The sequence below is a fragment of the Pistacia vera genome, unplaced genomic scaffold (assembly GCF_008641045.1).
Source record: "Pistacia vera cultivar Batoury unplaced genomic scaffold, PisVer_v2 Contig531, whole genome shotgun sequence".
NCBI lineage: Eukaryota > Viridiplantae > Streptophyta > Magnoliopsida > Sapindales > Anacardiaceae > Pistacia > Pistacia vera.
The window spans coordinates 1,106,305-1,120,230 of NW_022196370.1; the positions used below are offsets into that span (position 1 = coordinate 1,106,305).

General features: G+C 34.7%; 1 pseudogene; it reads left to right on the top strand.

Moving 5' to 3' along the window:
- The first annotated feature begins 1,341 nt into the window (after nucleotides 1–1,341).
- LOC116107332 lies at nucleotides 1,342–9,480 on the top strand (annotated as a pseudogene).
- The last annotated feature ends 4,446 nt before the right edge of the window (nucleotides 9,481–13,926 follow it).

The window sequence follows — 13,926 nt, forward strand, 5'->3', positions numbered from 1 at the left end:
AACCCGACCCATAAGACCAAACGGGTTAGTCAAACCCGAACAACACCCGACCCATAAGTCAACAAGGTCAACGGGTCAAACTCGGGTCAGGAGTGACCCAGTTTAATATGGGATGGGTCGACCCGACCCGAATTTGTGTGAGCGCGTGGGGCGCGTGAAAGCTCCTGCCGACGCGTGAGGGCGCATGGAAGCTCCTGTCGATGCGTGGGGCGTGTGGCCGCTCCTGTCGACACGTGGGGGCGCGTGAAGTATTCTAAATTTTTTTTCTTTTGCTATAAAGAATAAAAATGCATACTTGGTATATTGTTATGAGTCTAATTTTGTTATTGAACCATAAACACGTATATTATTTATCAAATATAGTCAACCTTTATTTGATAAATAAATAGTTTTTTTTTTTTTGTATTTGTATCAGAAAATGTTACGTTATAGACGTGCAAGGTTGCTAGAACACCGCTCAAAGGGAAAGAGTTATGAACATGATTAGAACTCTACAAACTCACACATTGATTTTAAGAGACACAGGGATGAGTTGGTGCAACTCGTAAATCATTTCATTCATGTGAATGAAAAGATTCAGGAAATTGTCTGGATAGGGGGATTAAAGGAAGATGAGTCGAAATATCAAGTTTTAAGAGAGACTCTTGATTACCCTAATCTCGTTGGTCTCCTTGATATGGTTTGGACCAAGTTGAAAGTTCATAACTTTAAAGATGACAATAAAAATTATAGACGTTTAGTCAACAACTATATCAAGGAGTACATAGATTGGGGTGCAAAAAAGACAGCTAGTGCATCTATAGGAGTCTCCACTCGTAAAGGACTCACAAGAAACTGGGGGTTCTCCTGCCTAGGGTTAATTACAAGTTAGATAAAGACCTAGGATAAGGATTATCAGATCTTCCCCGTTTAGGAATGTGATTGTACACTTAATTTTTTTTTTTTGTTTTGGAATTTGTTTGCTTTAATTTTATTACAAGTTGAATTCTATTTTATAATGGAATTAGTTTTATTTATTATTTATTAAAATTTTATGTGAATTTATGTTGATTTATATTTATATAATTGTGTCTAAATATAATTTTAGAATTGCAATTAATATATCAGTGATAATTGGAAATTAGAACTTTGGATGATGATTGTTGACATTGTTAACTTTTGATTCCAAATCTATACAATTATTATTGGTATATTAATTAAATGTATATGTATGTTCCGAGCATTGAATAACATGCATTATCCAACGTGTAATTTGTTTAGAATGGCATCTGCATCTAAGAACATTGTCGCCGAACTTAACAAAGGAGAAAAATTTAACAGCGACAATTATGAGTATGGAGCATGAAAATCAATATGTTTTGGAAGAACCAGAGGTTCTTGAAGCTCTTACTACAACCATGGAAGAGCTTGAAGAAGGAGTCACCGCTCAACATAGACAAGACCGGCAGCTATGACATATGGAAGAAGAAGAATTCCATTGCTCGCATTACTTTGTTGAGCAGCATGGACAATGATCTCATGAAAAAGTACTGGGATTACGAATTAGCAAAGGACATGTGGGCCGCACTTGCTACAAAGTTTGGCGGTATGTCCATTACAAACTCCGGTCACTCCTATCAAGTTTGACACATATAAAAAGAAGTCAGAAAATCTATGAGAGTACATTTACGGCATTTGTCAACATGATAAGTGAGTTGAGAGATGCAGGTCAGTCTAACTAATGAACAACAGGTTCAAGCTGTCATAAGGTCATTGCCTCAAAATTGGGAACATATGAAAATACACCTTACCCACAATGAGGGCATCAGAAATTTAGAAGATGCATATGCCATTTGGAAGTGGAGAAGATCGCATTAATACGAGTAAGGCAAATACTGATATGTATATGGCTGGTTCCAGTTCACATGTGGGAAGGGATTTAAACGTAAATTCCAATGTGGACCCAAAGAAAAGGCAAACTGAAAAGGCTCAAGGGAAGAAGAGAAAGTTCTTCAAACACGGAAAAGGAAAGCATCCTCCAGGAAGAGAAATATGGCAAAGGTGAAATGCTATAATTGTGGTAACAAGGGACATTTTGCTCGCGTTTTTAGCGAGTCGAAGAAGGTAAATTACTTGTTTGCACAAGTAAGTTATATAAATGTTTCCAGTTCTGTTTTCTAATCGGTCTCATCCTTTGTGGATTGTAGATTCAGCAGCACAACGACCACATAGCAAAGACAGGAGTGTTTCGTGGAGTTTCGACGAATACCACGGAAACAAAATGGATATATGTAGGTAACAATTCAAAATGGAAGTTAAAGGGATCGGCACATGCAAATTGATCATGCGTGGAGGTCGAATCCTATACCTACATGACGTGTTATATGCACTCGATATGTCGAAATTGATTCTGTGTTGAACTTGTTAAACTTGGTTTTAATTAAATTTTTCCAGTACTGGTGTCCATTTATTTTGGACACACCTACTATGGTGTGGTTATTTTCCGATGGTTTTATAGTACTTGATGTTGCTTATAATAATAGTAATGTTTGTTTTTTCCTTTATTACATCTTCTAATAATGATGATGTGGAATGTATGGCATCCAAGGCTGGCCATATTGGCCACACAACAAATGAATATACTAGCAAGAGAAGGCTTGTTAGGATCCTTAACAAAAGTAGACTTGACTACTTGTGAACATTGCCTAGTTGGAAAAACAGCAAGAAAACCATTTGGAAAAGCGATAAGAGCTGAAGTTCCATTGCACTATTCATTCTGGCATATGTGGTCCAATGAATGGGAGGGCTAGACATGGGGTTGTTTTTTCATCACATTTATAAATGATTTCACTCGATATGTTATATTTTCTTGATTCTCAAAAATCAGAAGCTTTAGAATGCTTTCAGAAATTTAAAAACTTAGTTGAGAATCAATTAGATAAAAGATAAAAGTTCTATGAACCGATCGAGGACGTGAATATTTATCTGATCAGTTCAGAAATTTTTGTGATGAAATGGGAATAGAACGTCAAAACTATTCCCAAAACTCCACAACAAAATGGTGTTGCAGAACGAAGAAACATAACCTACTTGAGATGGTGAGGTCTATAATGGCACAAGCAAACTTGCCATCACCTTTTGGGGTGATGCCTTATTGACTGCCACATATATCTCAATCGAGTACTATCACATCTTACAGTACAACATAGAGTTAGGACAAATCAGAAACCCGATTTGAGTCTCAAAGCCATGGGGATGTGCTGCCTATGTTCATGATCCTTCCCATAAATATGGAAAATTAGGTCTAAGGGGGAAGAAATGTATCTGCATAAAATATTCAGAACATTCAAGGGATCGTCTTCATAGGAGACAAGAAAGTGGTAACATCATTGAGTTTGAATCACGAGATGTCACATTCTTAGAAACCGATTTTCCTAAGAAGGGCGAAATAGGTAAAGACTTGTTTTATAGAAACACACGACCAAGGCAATTCTGTTGCCGACAATCAGTTGGTATACTTCATCCCAGTGGAGCAATATGGAAGTTGATGAATCATTTTCAGATCCTCCATATTCCCTACTAACGATCCAACTATGATAGCTGGTCCAAGTGGAGTAACACCAATCAATCTCCATACGTCGATCAAACAGGAAACAAGTTCCACATCGATGATTTTAGATTAAGGGGGAAATTTTCTAGTTACTCCACAAGATGACGAAGAGCCAAGGAATGTAAATGGGCTCTCAATTGCCTTCTAAGGAAAAATGGATGAAAGCAATGGAAGAGAATTGGAGTCTATGAAATCAAACCAAGTATGGGAATTGGTTGATTTACCGAAAGGACGCAAAGCCATTGGGAACAAGTGGGTTCTCAAAATCAAGCGTAAAGCTGATGGCAGTATTGAAAGATACAAAGCTCGCTTAGTCGCGAAGGGGTATAAACAACAAGAAGGATAGATTATGAAGAAACTTTTCACCTGTTGTGCGGTTTACCTTAATCCGACTATTCTAGCTATAGTGCTAGCATGGATCTTGAATTGATCAAATGGATGTAAGACTGCTTTTCTCAATGGAGATTACAAGAAGAAATCTATTGGATCAACCAATAGGTTTTATTAGAGAGGTCAAGAACACAAAGTGTGTAGACTTTTAAATGCAATTTATGGCCTCAAGCAGTCCTCAAGATAGTGGTATATTCGATTTCATAATGCGATAATGTCGTATGATTTCAAAATGATAAATGAAGATCATTGTGATATACAAAGAGATCCAATAACAAATTTGTTATATTTCATTATATGTTGATGATATACTTATAGTTGGAAATGATAAGGGATTTGTCAATGAAATCAAAGGATGGTTATCATCTCATTTGAGATGAAAGATATGGGTGTAGCTGCAATATTCTTGGAGTCAAGATTTCAAGAGATCGCTCAAGAAAATGTATCTCTTTACAAGAACCATACATTAAGAAAATTCTTGACGTTTCATATGCAAGATGTAAACCCATAGACAACCCTATCGCGAAAGGCGAGACTTTATGTAGTAAAACGTGTCCGAAGACTCCACAGAAAAGGACAAATGAAGAATGTTCCTTATACAAGTGCTGTTGAAGTCTCATGTATGCCATGATGTGCACTAGAGCCGACATCTGTTATGCCGTTGGTTGGTAGAGTTACCAGTCCGACCCAGGACAAGCACATTGGAAAACAGTGAGAGAATCTTAAGATATCTAAAAGGGCAGCTGATACTCATATATTATCAAGGAAATGATTTACACTTGAGAGGTACACCGAGTTGATTGGGGAGGAGATTTAGATGAAAGGAAATCTACTTCTGGATATGTTTTCTTACTAAAGTGGTGGGCCATATCTTGGAGCAGTAAGAAACAATCATGCATAGCCTATCTACAATGGAGGCTGAGTTTCTAGCATTTTCAGTGCAGTGCAAGAAGCCGTTGGTTAAGACGGTTCATGAATCATCTGGGAATAATTAATGTTGCTATTGAACCAGTAAGAATAAAATGTGATAGTCAAGCAGTAAAGCATACACTAAGGATCCCAAATATCATGGTAAACGAAACACTAGATATCAAATATAATTTTGTGCGAGACTTGGTGGCACAAAAGAGGTGAACATGAGTACATATCTACGCATGACATGGTTGCGGATCCATTCACAAGCTATACCAAGAGATATTTTCAATAGACATGTTAGATCTCTAGACTTACGTGGTGTTGAATGTACTTATACTTTGAGATTTCCCAAATTGTTCACATTTGTCTTATCAATAAAAAACAATATTGTCAAGCTCAATTTAGATTATTATGGAACATAAGAGAAGATATATATATTAGACATATTAGTTATGTAAATATTATAATATGTGTATTTGAAAAGCATGTCGGACAGCTAAAGATTAGCCTTCTCAACATAGGCAATCGCCTCCATTATTTCGTAGGAATGGAGATAGTGATTATGTATTTAAGCTTATTATCTAGGTGATAATTAAGAGCAAGCTTAAAATGTTTAACGTCACCTAGAAAACGAGAATTAAAATAATGTCATAATGAAATTTGACCATAAGTGATAAATGATCACTTTATCTGTCTAATTGTAAGATAGAGTTCTGATGAATTAAAAGTATGTAAAGTGAACTCAAGTTAGACATTAGGTATGTCTGAACTAAAATCTGTACAGCATTTACAAGAAAAGAGACATGCACTCCATGGGAAAGGAGGAAATGTTGTAGCATGTGATTCATACCACATGTGCAAAACATTGACCAAAGGGGTAATGAAAGTCAAAATCTCAACTTTAACATTGTGTGAGACCCTGAGTTTCTAAGAATAAAATCTCATAGAATACCCTTATTACTCTATTCTATTTCTTGAAAACTTCATTTAATGATTGCTATCTTCGAGTGTTACCAAAGGATTAAGATAAATTCAATCTGTTGGGATATTTCTAGAAAAGCAAGTTAAATGAAAGTTGCAAGAATTGAGAAAAGAGGAAGATTACGTTTTGAATTATCACACTATAATCACGTGTATTCATTGGTCGACCAATTATGTTTTACTTTTATGTAAAGATAGAACATAATTATGAATACAACGGATATTTTTTTTTGTACATGAGATTGTTAGAAAAATGTGATAAGTAATCTAGGGTATTGCATACAACATACAACCTGAGTTTCACAATTCAAGAAGTGTTATACTCCTAACAGATATATGACTAACGTGCTCTCGAAGTATGCATGGTCACACGGCATATTTACTAAAGTATGAACCTTAAAGAAGCACAGAGAGAGAAAGTCTCATCATCTGTGAGTGGGAGATATTGGATAAATACACCCATGATGAAGGGGTGTGAGAAGTGGAAACTGCCAAAGGCAGTTTCTCACGAACCGTTCCCATATAAAAGGAAGGTTTTTTTCTTTTAGAAAAGGTTACTCACTACAACACACACAAAAACGCAAAGGAAAAATACGCTCTCTCTCTCTAGAATTTGGAAAAGAGAAATTCACTTCATGGTTTTCTTCCAGATTAACTTTATTGCTTCAGAGATAAGGAAAAGAGATATTTATGCTGTGTAAATTCATTGTAGTTCATTTATATACAAATGTGATTGCAATGATGACTATGATCTTGGGATTACTTTAGGATATATGTTATTCTATGTTATTTCCAACAGTTCACCTTAAGGCTAAAAAGTTATGTGCTCTTATTTGTTTCTGTGATTGCCTGTTGAAAACTTTTCTTTCTTCATTCATAAGGCTGCTTAATTATAAGGAATTTAATTGGGTTGTGCATGAAGTCAACCGCGTCATGTAAATGATAGTTACACGTCTTTTGATGACTTGCTGGATATCTTCCCTGTTGTTTATTTTGTTTTTGCATATGGAATTCAAGTTTAACATTGTTAGTATACAGTTCATCTGTTACTGTGGGAATCACCCTTTTTTATCTTTCTCCCTGATAATTCTGTTTGTAACTAAAATTTTTGTTGTCTTCACAGGAAACCACACCATTGGCTGGATCCTCAGCTGGTGCCATAGTTTGTGCTACTATAGCCTCAGGAGCTAGTATGCAAGAAGCCCTAAATGCTACAAAAATCCTAGCTGAAGATTGCAGGGCTAGAGGATCTGCATTCAGGCTTGGGGTATGCTTAAAATATTTTGTTGTAATCTATTTTTGAGGAGTACTGGTATATTTTCAATGATATATACTTGTGTACATTAACAAATAATATTAACTCATTGCCTGCAGAACCATCTATTGCGAGTTTTTCTTTACTACACAACAAATTAGTTAATTATTATGAAATGTTCATTTTTACAGTGTTTAATGAAGCATATTCAGCATTTACACAGCATTATTGTTAGTTTTTGTTAAGTAATCTACTATTCTGTGTTGAATTATGATTAGTTTGTGAAACCTAATTCAGAATTTAGGATATGAACTCATCAGTAACTTGTTGGATTTGCGAAGATGATATTCACAAGGTTTCTGTTTATATTTCAGTCATTGGGGGATTTAATGAATTAAGCAAAAAAGTTTTCATAAAAGAGGCTGTAAACTGTCATTTATGGCAGTCTGATTTTGATTTAAGTGGCAGCTTTTATTATTGGTAGTTAGCAAGGTGATGTCGGAAGAATAGGATTGGTCTAAGGTTATTTTAGTTTTTGTTTTAATCATCTTAATGATTGATTCTTCTAGACTACTTTTGGAGGTTTTTTTTTTTTTCTTTTGAGTTGTTTTTGATGTTTATTTCCAATTTGATTACGATTAGGATTCTTTTTGACAAGTACTCATGTTGTTTTTGTAGTTAGTCATTGATGAATAATTGAAAATGTATATTTTCTTCAATATTTGCTTAAGTTCTGAATTTCTTCCCTTTCTTTCATTGTTCTCTGTTTATGTTCCTATCTAGTTCTCTATTTATCTTTTATCTCTATAATCTATATCTTATTCTTCTTCTAATACTCCATCACTAGGTACATATGAGTGAATGTCATAAAGGAATAAAATCTTATCCAACACTTTTATTGCCGGGTTGGTAAAGTTGATGCATTCGTACTGATTTTTTTTCTGGAGAATTATGAGGATATGAACCACTTTTTCAAGTTTATGTGAATAGTGCTTTGTTCTTTCTGTTTATTATGCGTGTGATTCTGCGTGTCATGCATGTCTGACAGGATTGAAATCAAAACTTATATCTAATGCCCAGTTTCACTCCTTACAAGTTTAAAAATGATGACATGAGATTTTGGATTAGTGAAATGATCTTTATGTTTTGTTTGTTTTGTATTTCCTTTAGTTTAATAATCTTTCCTTTTCTAATAGACGTGGAGTGTTTCCATATACTAATAGAGTAACATGAATCCATTTCATATTTTAATTCATTTGTTAGTAGAGATTTTAGATACTATTACTGAGAGTGGAGAAACTTGGAAGATTGTTTGATTTGCTATCCAGAAAAGATTTGAAAAAGTAGCACATTTGGAGTTGTATATAAAACTTGGATGCAGTCTCACTGAAAATAGCAGAACAGTACTTTTTTTCTTTTCACAGTTTTAGATTTTATGTAATTTTTCAGGATAAATTTGAAGATTATTACTCCCAAATAACAGTATTTTCTTAAGAGTTTATGTATCCAGTGTTTTCCAAACAAAATGACTTTGCTTGTAAACCAAATAGGCTCTTGGTTTAAAGAGTTTGGTGATTCTTGTGGGCTTAATATCCCATTATTTTGATTTCTTTTGCAAAAAAGAGATAACCGTATTTATCAATATGTTGTTAAATCGAAAATTTGGGAGTAAGTTAAAAAAAAGTTCTCCATTTCTTTTATCCACAGGCTGTTCTCCGAGATGTTCTCAACAATTTTCTCCCTGATGATGCTCATACTAGGTCCAATGGAAGGGCTCGTGGTGAGAATAATTTTAATTTATCATTATTATTTCTGTAACCATTCTGTCCAGTAAAAACAACAACTCCCATAATAATTGCTTAATTGAGAGAGAGTTATATCCAAGTATTGCAGCTAAAAGAATCTTGTGTACCATAATTTTGTGTCCACTTTCTGTTAGCATTGTTTGCACTTGTATAGAGAAGCTAAACTTGCAATTACTCTTGCTTTTAGCGACGGATATTATGATTAAGCTCTATCTGCAGTGACTTATATTGCAACTATTATGACAGTTGCAGTAACCCAGATTCTCTGAAGGCCTAGGGGTTTACTGGTGGATCAGTTTGATTCCAAGGAAGATCTCATAAATGTAGTTTTTACATCATCGTTTATTCCAGGGTAAAGGTCATATATATATGGTTTTGCTTCCTATGAGTTTTAATGAAGTTAAACTTATAGTATGAACTAATGCAGATATCTTGCACCAAGTCCAGCAACTATGTTTCGGAATCGAGTTTGCATTGATGGTGGTTTGACCTTGTTTATGCCACCAACATCTGCAACTAAAACGGTATTTCCTTGTGATAATTAAATTTTTGATGTTCATAATTTCTGATCTTCTACTGTACTACCTACAGTTATTATGAACTACTTTATTCAGTATCTGTAATACTTAAAACTTGGGCTTACTGCACAACATTTCAAAGAAACATTTCTATTAACTTCTATAAAAATTTTTGTATGATTTCCAGAGATATTCATGCAATTTTTTATAATTTTAAATAAAGTTTATGGTAATCTTGTAAACAAGAGAATCTAATACAAATTCAATTAAAAATAAAAAATAAAATCCCTTCTATCTGTTGTCTAGTCACACCGCACTTCAAATCGTAATATGTAATCTTTTTAATTTATATGGTTGGGGTGTTAGTAGTAAAATTTTAAATGTAGGGGGTTAAAAAAATGATTCAAAAAATAATATATAAAAAGGAGGGTAATTTAGTAATCTATATAATATACCTATTCATTTATCCTCTCGATCGAACATATTAATATAATATACCCATTAATTTATTAAAATTAACCAAACATATTTTCCTAAATATTCTCAATAATTTTTTATATAATCTATCTTTTCACTAATATAACATCCCTAGTAATACAACATTCCTTGAACCAAACGTACTTTATTGGTCAACTCTTTTTCTTCCTTATCACGACTTGATTGAACCTCTAAACAATTAAAAATTAGAGTAAATCACATGTTCCCACCCAACGATTAGCAAAAATCCAAGTTCCCAACCTTGGTTTCATTTATCTCTTATTCTCACCCTTAAATTAACACTGTGAATAAATTTTGGATTCTAACACAATATGGAGAGTGTTATTACCAAACTACCCTTTCAAATAAGTTAGTAAATTACTTTTTAACCCCAAATAGATTTGGATTTTTCGGAAACAGCAATGGAAGGAAAAATAGGGAGAAAAGGCTCAGATCTGGTCAAATGGAGGCGAACGAAGCTAGGAGATGGATGTGTTTTGTCGGGGATGAGTGGGGAAAGGTGGTGGTGGTGACAGTGATGTCAAATGGTGCCGGAATCCAGCTAGATATGGATTTTTCCAATAGTCGCGAGGGAGGGGAAAATCGTGGATTAAAGGCTCAAATTTGGCCAAAATAGAGACGGACGAGGTTGGGGGATGGATGGGTTTTGTCGGGGATGAGTGGGGGTAGCTAGTGGTGGTGGCGGTGCTGTCAAACAATGCCGAAATCTGGCTACATCTAGCTTTTTTCAGCAGCCACAAGAGAGGGGAAAATCGTAGAGAAAAGACTCAGATTCTGCCAAAATGGAGGCGAACAAGGTTGGGGGATGGATGGATTTTGTCAAGGATGAGTGGGGGAAGCTGGTGGTGGTGGCGGTAATGTCCAACGGCGACAGAATCCGACCAGATCTAACTTTTTGCGGCTGTTGCGAGGGAGGGGAGTGATGAGGGTGCTTGTGAAAGAAATTTGATATGCAAAGGGTTATGTTGAAATTTTCATTTTTATTTAAGATTTAATGCAGTTCAAATCACCATTTTACCCTTTAAACGTTAGATTAAATGATTTTCTATTAATTTAAGGGTGGGAATCTGAAATAAATGAAACCAGGGGTGGTTGGAATTTCGCTAATCTTTGGGTGAGAACATGTCCTTTACTCTTAAAAATTAAGATAATGATTAATTAATTAACTAAAATATTAAGTTAATGATTAATTAATTAAGATTACGAAATGTAAGTGAATATTAGTCGTACCCATATTTGACTGCCAATTCCTATTCTTTATCACTTCTTACAAGCAAAACAAAACTTTGCCTTTGTACTGTTGGAGTTTCTTTTCTTTTTTTAATATTTGATTAAAAAATTAAATATATTATATTATTTTTAATATTTATAGGTAAACCAAACATCAACGAATATTTTTTTCTTTTTTAATAATATTAATAGTTTAAATGTCAAATTCTAAGTTGACAACATTGCAAAAAGAACTCATAATATAAAATAGAGGATTACTATGGGCTTGTTTGACACCTTTCTTTTTTTTTTTTTTGGTTTGCCCCCTCTTTTCATAAAACAGTGTAGACGTAAAAATCTACCTGTACGGAAGGGGGGTCTGATCCCGTGAGATTGAGGCCACTAGCGATCCGCTGCATCTGCACACGTAGAGAAACAAGCGTGAAGCGAACGGAAAACACCGGGGTGGTGTTTGCCGTAGGCACTCCGACGCTCAAGTCAGTAAGGTTGAAAGAGGCTAGTATAGTGAGGGCTAGGGAGTAGAGACGTTACCGGAAGTCTAGTCGGGGACTATGACTACGGCAGTGATGTAAAGCTTTCAAGTAGGAGCTTCGGGTGTAAAGGTGTAATGTAATCTAATGTCCCTTGTGAGAGGGCTAGCCTCTGCTTATATAGTGACTGTCTGGTCTCCCAGTCCTGGTGGGAGTAGGAGTCTTAGTGTGACTCTGATACAAACCCTAGAGGAATTAGGGCGGCGGTGAGCTGGCTTACCAGTGTTCGAATAGGAAGGTGATCCCGAACAAGAACGTAACCTCGAGTAGAGAAACAAGCGTGAAGCGAACGGAAAACACCGGGGTGGTGTTTGCCGTAGGCACTCCGACGCTCAAGCTAGCAAAGCTGAAAGAGGCTAGTATAGTGAGGGCTAGGGAGTAGAGACGTTACCGGAAGTCTAGTCGGGGACTGTGACTATGGCAGTGATGTGAAGCTTTCAAGTAGGAGCTTCGAGTGTGAATGTATAATGTAATCTAATGTCCTTTGTGAGAGAGTTGGCCTCTGCTTATATAGTGACTGTCTGGTCTCCCAGTCCTGGTGGGAGTAGGAGTCCTAGTGTGACTCTGATACAAATCCTAGAAGAATTAGGGCGGTGGTAAGCTGTCTTACCAGTGTTCGAATAGGAAGGTGATCCCGAACAAGAAAGTAACCTCGAGTAGGAAAGTGACTTGAACAGGAAGGTGACCTCGAATAGGAGACTAATCTGGAATAGGAAAGTGATCTGTGGGTGCCGTGGGCTCTAGACTTGTTCATGGGTCCAGGAAGTGAACTGGGATTTGGAGGCCCGGACCAATGGTTTGGGCCGATTGTATCTCGTATCAAATGGGCCTAATTCGGATGGGGCCGCATCGGGATTGGGCCTGGTCTCTTCCTCATTCAGTCCTGTTCTCCTATTTGGGCCAAGGATGATTTTTGGCCCTAACAAACAGTTTGCTCGATATAAAATCAAAATATAATTTTTTGTTTTGATATCAAAGGATGCAACACGTTTGCTAAAAAAAAGTTGAAAACTATTATCAAAACTATAAACAATTAGAAGTTGTTTTCACCATTTTCTCATATCTTTAATTTGGAAATAGTTTTTTACATAATATGTCAAACAAATATTCAAATATTAAGATGCTTGGTTCTTTTTTTATTTGGAAGGATTTTTTGCAATATTTTTAAGGAACCTTTTGTAATTTCAAGGAATAATAGTTTTCGAACGCTGCTTGAAGGTTTAGATTTATCAATCTTTCATGATAGATGAAATTAACCTAAATGAAAGAAAAAACAAAAACAAAAAAAAAAAAAAAAACACATATTAGTGAATACTTTGACAATTATGTAATTAAATAAATTTTGTTACTTTCAAACGGTCGAAAGAACGTGTTTTATTATTATTATTATTCTAATTTTGAAATTATCAGTTTTTTTCTTTTGGGTGATCAGGAGTGTTTGGATCAGCTTACGCGTATCTTAACTATTCCTCAAGGCCCTAAAGTTAACAATCAGATAAAACCTCGAGTGGTTATCCCTATTAGCAATTAGGGGACATCGAACTTAAAACTTCTTAAGTAATATACCAATAGTCCCTTTTGTCCCACCCAGTCATCTAGAGGTGGTTAATTATCAGGTTTTAGAAAATGATACCATGGATTTTTCTGAAATATTATAAAGGTTTTATTTTAATATAAAGTTCAATATCACATATTAAGAAAGTTATGTATGGTAATTATAAAACACATCATGTGTATTTAATATCAAACAAATTAATTTAATGAGGGTTTTCTTAATATGTACCCAACAATAGATATTAAGAATGTTACATATGGTAAATTATTAAAAACAAAATTTTCTTTTCATACTTATAATACTCTTAAATTAAATAGGTAAACTAATTATGGCAATTCTTTTATTTTATTACCTTAATTTTAATCAAATCATAGAAAAATATAAGTTTATATTAAAAGGAAATTAACTTGTTACATAAGTTCTTTCTTGTAAATTGACATAACCCAAGGTGAATGAACAAACTTATACAAAGAGTTAACTTTAATATACATATATATATATATATATATATATATATGGCTCCGTTTGGTTCATTATTCTGATAGTTTTTAGAATAATCTTTTGAAAAAAGTTAAATTGGGCGGATATTACGATGTAGGATTTAAAAATTAACAAAAATATCCCATATGTTTGTTTATTTACTAAACACCCTTATAATAA